Source organism: Pan paniscus, chromosome 18 (genome assembly GCF_029289425.2).
Source record: "Pan paniscus chromosome 18, NHGRI_mPanPan1-v2.0_pri, whole genome shotgun sequence".
Classification (NCBI taxonomy): Eukaryota; Metazoa; Chordata; class Mammalia; order Primates; family Hominidae; genus Pan; species Pan paniscus.
The window spans coordinates 19,382,019-19,388,925 of record NC_073267.2 but is presented as its reverse complement, the minus strand read 5'-3'; positions in this window follow the sequence as shown (position 1 = coordinate 19,388,925).

Here is a 6,907-nt window from a genome sequence, read left to right as displayed (position 1 = left end):
CACCTTCACGGGAACACCCAGAATAATGTTTTACCAATTATCTGGGCACTCAGCGTCCCAGTCAGGTTGACACATAAAATTAACCATCACAGGGCAAAATGAGACAAGGAAATCTAAACCAGAATAGAGCAAGGTAATGAGTAAGTTACTTCTACGGGCAGCCGGGGCTTGGTCCTTTTGGTGGGCTTTGGTTGATGGCACGGAACACACCTCAAAGTGTCCCGCCTGAGTGTTGAGAAAACTGAGATATTTATCTTTCATCACTCATCTGACATTGACCAAGGGATGCTCTCAGGGACTTTGACATCCTTGAACTTCTGGCCTGTCTCGCCGAGGCCGAGAAAAGGCCTTCAGGTGGGGAGTTGCACATGCTTGCAGAGGGATGCCTTCAGCTTGTATGGGATGGGGAGGGTCCAAGGGACATGGGTGGCCATTGCCAGTGTCTGCTATGGTTGGTAAGTGGCACATATCTGGTCAAACATCAGGCTCTATCCACCCAGCAGTGTTGGACCATGGAGTGGCACAGGCATCAGAATCTTCCCTGGGGATTAATTTATTGTGGTTCTTGAACAGAGAGGATATATATCTGGAGGTGCCAGCCTCTACTTGCCCTCCCACATGGAGAGAGATGGAGAATAAGGCTGAGCAAAGACAAACAGTGAAGACAAATGGAGAGAGAGAGAGAGAGAGAGAGAGTATACATGTACTTTGAGGCAGTGAGTCCTGTTTCTAGTCCCTGGGGCTCTGGTTCTTTTCTCTTCCTGTCTTAGTCTGTTTTTGCTGCTGTAACAAAATAGCCAAGACTAGATAACTTATAAAGGACAGAAACTTATTTCTCACCGTTCTGGAGGCTGAGGAGTCCAGGATCAAGGCACAGGCACATTTTGTGTCTGGTAAGGGGCTCTGTTCCTTGCTTCTAAGGTGGTGCCTTGTGTCCTCTGGAGGGCATGAATGCTGTATCCTCATATGTGGAAGGTGGAAGGGCAAAAGGGCCTAAGTTAGTTCCCTCTACCCCTTTATAAGGCATGAATTCATTCCTTAAGGGCCAAGCTCTCCTGACTGAATCACTTTCTAAAAAGCCCCACCTCTTAATACCACTGCAATGAGGATTAAGTTTCAACATGAATTTTGGAGGAGACACATTCAAACCTTAGCATTCCCTTTCCGTAAATGACCTCAGCTGGATAAACCAGTATATTCGTTTCTTGATTAATTTAGCTAGAGTTAGATTTCTGGGCATGCAACCAAAAGCTCTTACTAACATTTATTGTGGTGGGATAGGGATGGGGGGAAGGGAGATTGGGATTGAGAGAGAGATTGCCCTGGGCCTAAGAGCTTTCTCTCCTTATTACATCCCAGTGCCTGAGATTTAAGTTGCTAGAAGGAAGATGAGTTTATGGTGGAAATTTGTAACCGACCATTAACTAGAATGGCACAGCTAAGCCCCTGTGCCTGACCAATTGTTAGGACTTAAAGAAATAGCAATAAAGAAAGAGCTTTTAGTTTCAGAGCTTAATTAGCCATTCTTTTCCTTCCTGACTTTTAGTTTTATGACTCTAGCTTCCAGGATAGAATTTTATTGTAGTCAAATACAAATTAAACCCAAACAAGGACTTTCCCGTGTTTCTGTTTCTTCAATTTAAATTTATTCTTTGTAGGGTGACACTAAGTACCACAGTATATGTCACATGTAAGAACAGTAAATTTTTAAAAAAGAGAGACAGGGCAAGCATTTATCATTGTGATCTCTTCTCTAAACATAATGGGAACTTAGGTTAATTAAAAAAAAAAGTTAATGCCGTTGTTTTTTGCCTTAAGAAGGGTAGGAGTTTTATCTGAAGTTCTCTGAGAATTGGCACTCTAAAATCTGCAATGATGAGAAATAACAGTAGCTACCATTTGTTGAAAATCTATTAGTAGTACGCTAGGTCCTTAACCTTCAGCATCTCTCATTACCCCAAGACACTTGAAGGATGGGTGGCCTAAAGTTTCCATGTGTGCAAAATGATAGCTCTGAGAAGACTTAACCAATGTTTCAAAGATTAAAAAAAAAAAAAAAAAGGAATTGGAGCCAGTTTGCATTAAGACCTTTTGAACTCCAAAAAATCTATCTATGTGCTTCTGACTTGAAAAGGGTATGTTTTGCATGCTGGATATGGGTTTGGTGGAGGTGCTAGTGTATACACTGTATGTTTCAATGCTAGACATTGTGCTGGGTACTGCACTTAGTAGGCACCTGATCGCATTTCTGTTCGGCAAATTCAGAATATGTGAGCCACTGAAACTTCATTAGGTTGAAGGGGAATTTATCTTTTCATTACGTCTGAGCAAAGGGTTTATTCGGTAAGATATATTTATATTATATTATATTAGTGCCCCATGGAAATTATATTTGTTTCTCTACAGATAACAAAGATTCTTATTTCTCTCTTAAAATTCAAAATAAAGAGCCTTACTGACATCTACCATAAATCCTCTGCTGTAACCAGGTAGAGTATAAATAACTCCATAAAAAGAGAGTAATGCTGTCTTGCGTTTGCACAGCACTTTACAGTTTAGAAAGTATTTGCTTGCCATGTCCCTTTTGATCCTCCTGATAGGCTTGCAGGGTAGGAAAGAGAGATACTGTCATTTCCATTTTCCTGGTGGGAAACAAACATTTGGAGAAGTTGGGTGACTTGCCCCAAGGTGACACAATAGTGAAGGGTTCAAACCAGGACTTAGTTAGTTTGGGTGTCAGAATGGGTCAGAGTGGGTTTGTCTTAGTTAGTTTGGGCTATGTATTAGTCTCTTCTTGCATTGTTATAAAGAAATACCTGAGACTGGGTAATTTATAAACAAAAGAGGTTTAATTGGCTCACAGTTTTGCAGGCTGTACAGGAAGCATAGCTGAGGAAGCCTCAGGAAACTTACAATCATGGCAGAAGGTGAAAGGGAAGCTGGCATGTCCTACATGGCTGGAGTAGGAGGAAGAGAGCAAAGGGGAAAGTGCTACACACTTTTAAACAATCAGATCTTGTGAGAACTCACTCACCGTCATGAGAACAGCAAGGGGGAAGTCTGTCCCCATGATCCAATCCCCCTCCCCCAGGCCCCTCCTCCAACACTGGGGATTACGATTCGAGGTGAGATTTGGGTCAGGACACAAATCCGAACCATATCAGGCTGCAATAACAAAATAGTATAAACTGGATGGCTTAAGCAACAGAAATCTATTTCTCACAGTTTTGGAGGCTGAGAAGTGCCACAATCTGGCTGATGTAGTTCCCAGCGGACCCTCCTCCTGGCTTGCAGAAAGCTGCTTTCTGTCTGCATTCTCACATGAGGGAGGAAGTGGGGGGTGAGGGGAGCGGAGGTAGAGAGGGAGAGAGAGAGAGAGAGAGAGAGGGAGGGAAGAGGAGAGACAGAGCAAGAGAGCAAGCCGTCTGGTGTCTTTTCTTCTAAGGATGCTAATTCCATCACGAAGACCTCATCCTCATGATCTCATCTAAACTAATAGTCTTCCAAAAAAGCCCCCCTCCTAATACCATCATAATGGAAGTTAAGGCTTCAACATATCAATTTTGAGGGGACACAGTTCAGTCCATTGGACTTAGAGTTCACACTTCCTGGACAAGATTTTGGAATGTTGTAAAGCTTTCTTCAGAAAAACAACTGATTTATTTTCCCCCAAGCATTTATAGCCCACTTTAGCAGCACTCAACTGCATGCCTCTGATCTATATGCTAATTTTGGATCCGCCTTATCTCTTAAGTAATCCAAGAGTTTGTGTGTGTGTGGATGCTCCTTGATTTGAAATCCTTATGTGCTTAGAACTAATGGGGTTGTAAAACACACTCCAGAATGTACCCTTCTCTAATTCAGCCTGATTTTCTCACATCACTCCACGTTAGCAGGGCTCCCATGCCCCGTTTTTGATCACGATTGATTGTCCAGCTCCAAAGCATCATCTGAACGACTTATGGTCTTTCTCCCGAGTGTTGGAGCCCAGGGTAGGCAGATGGGAGAGGGTAGGGGATTTGAACCAGGGAAAGACATTTAAATTTCCTCCTGTTCATCTTAGCTTAGGAAGTTACCTGCTGTCTGAAGGGTGTATCCCTATTTTATTATTTATTTATTTTTGCAAAACCAAGGGAAACCAGCAACGAAACGCAAGAGGAGCTCCTCTGCCTCTGATTCCAGTAGCTGTGCTCTCAGGTTGGAGCAGCCAACCCAGAAATTGGTGGCCAGTGGCTAGGGTCAGGATGAGCAGAGTGAACGCGAATTCTATGTCTGATTATAAAAACTGTACTTGCTCCTTATGGAGAATTTGAAATCTAGGGAAATTATAAAAATGTAAAGTGTTATCAGTCCTTTGTCAGCCATTGGGCTGGTTGGTCAGAAGTCATCATTGTTATAGACCCTCATTGCTTAATGAAAATTAATTTGTCAAACGATTTCCTTGATGATGCTAATATTTATTGAAAGGTTACCCTAGGCTGAGTTCTGGCTAACAGCTGTATATATGTATGCTTTTATTTTCCAAATGAAGAAACAGGCTCAGAGAGGGTAAGAACTTACTCACAGTCACACAGCAACTGAGTGGGGTGGCTAGAATTTGGGTTCAGATAGTCAGATATTAGAGTTCAGGTTTTTCATCCCTTCAACATCTACATATTTTTCAAGAAATAACAAGATTCACTTTTGGCTTGAAGGGGAGTGCATGGAAGAGAAAGAAAAGTACCAAATGGGAAAAAGAGAGAGCAAGGAAACCAAACTCCGTTTGTGGTCATGAGCTACATTAAAAAAAAAAAAAAAAAAGCCAGGCCAGGGACAATGGCTGGATTATGCCTGTAATCCTGCCACTTTGGGAGGCCAAGGCAGGAGGATCACTTGAGGTCAGAAGTTTGAGACCAGCCTGGGCAATATAGCGTGACCCCATCTCTACAATTCTTTTCTTTTTTTTCTTTCTTTGAATTAGCAAGGCGTGCTGGTGTGCACCTGTAGCCACAGCTACTGGGGAGGCTGAAGCAGGAGGATCGCTTGAGCCCAGGAGTTCAAGGCTGCAGTGAGCTATGATCCCACCACTGCACTCCAGCCTGAGCAACAGAGTGAGACTCTCTCTGAAAAAACAACAACAACAAAAACAAAGCAAAGCTGGTGGTTTCACATGAGTGTTGCTCCGTCTGGAAAGGCATCACTGGAGTGGGTGCCATATTTTGATGCTGCTGCTGCCAATGATGAGAACACGGGCAACCTCTTTTGCCTGTAATTTTTTTTTTTTTTTGAGACAGTCTTGCTCTGTCACCCAGGCTGGAGTGCAGTAGTGCATTCTCAGCTCACTGCAACCTCCGCCTCCTGGGTTCAAGCAATTCTCCTGCCTCAGCCTCCCGAGTAGCTGGGATTACAGCCGCCTGCCTCCACACCCAGCTAATTTTTGTATTTTTAGTAGAGATGGGATTTTGCCATGTTGGCGAGGCTGGTCTCGAACTCCTGACCTCGTGATCCGCCCGCCTCGGCCTTCCAAAGTGCTGGGATTACAGGCATGAGCCACCGTGCCCGGCCAAGAGAGACTTTTCTACACTTTTTAATTATGTTATTTTTAAACTGAAAACTGTATTTCCTATTTCTTAGTGTTAGAAAGAAAGAGAAATCCCTCAGAACAATCAGCAGCCTGGAGCATAGTTTGAGACTCCCACTAACTGAGCCAAGAGTCTCAAACTAGGCCAACATGTACCCTTGGGGAACCCTGCTGTATCCCTGGGACATAAAAAACTACAGTACAAACATCATCATCTTCCTGGAGGATGAATAAACTTTAGTAGAGTAATAGTAATTTAAAACACGTGTGGCACAAAATAGAACGCAGAGTTCACAAATACCTAAGGTAAAATAAGACTTCAAAGAAAATTTCACCCTTGCAGAGGTTATTTTGGGCTACACTCCACAGAGTATGAATTCATTCTCTTTTCCTCTCAGGGATAGTTTGTTAAGAGTTTGAAAACCACTGCTCTGGGCAAACTGCCCTCCGGAGTCACACACAAAAAATCAATCTCGTTACTGAAGATAAATTTTATTTCAATAAAAATTGTAATGAGCTTGATCACCTACCCTTTTCACCTGACTTGGCTACAAATGACTGCCAACTGTTTAAAAAAAAAAATCCAACCGACCCTCAGAGCTAATATGCTATTACTTTTAAAGATTACAGACAGGCCAGGTGCGGTGGCTCACGCCTGTAATCCCAGCACTCTGGGAGGCCAAGTTCCTATTTCTTAGTGTTAGAAAGAAAGAGAGAGAAATCCCTCAGAACAATCAGCAGCCTGGAGCATAGTGTGAGACTCCCACTAACAGAGCCAAGAGTCTCAAACTAGGCCAACAGGTACCCTTGGGGAACCCTGCTGAGGCTGAGGCAGGAGAATTCCTGGAACCCGGGAGGCGGAGGTTGCAGTGAGCTGAGATCGCGCCATTGCACTTCAGCCTGGGCAACGAGAGCGAGACTCGGTCTCAAAAAAATAAAAAAATAAAAAAGCCTCTCTTGTGTCCTTGTCCCCAGCCTTCCAGCTCTCCTCTGAGGGAACCAGTTTTCAAGATGGCCCGCAACAATCCCTGACTGCTGCCATTCACACCCTTGTTTAGTCCCCTCCCACGCTGGAAAGATCCATGTTGGGGCTTGTGTGTGACCAATGCCGCAGAAGTGATGTTATGTCACTTCCGCGATTACGTCATGAAAGACTGCAGCTTCCATTGTTGGCTCTTTCTCTTTCTTGGATCAGTCGCTTTGGAGGAAGCCAGCTGCCATGTTTTGAGGACACTAAGGCACTTTACGGAGAGGCCCACGTGGTGAGGAATTGAGGTTTCTGTCTAAGAGCCAGTAAGGAATAGAGACAACCACACAGTGAGCCTGGAAGCCTAGTCTTCAGCCCCA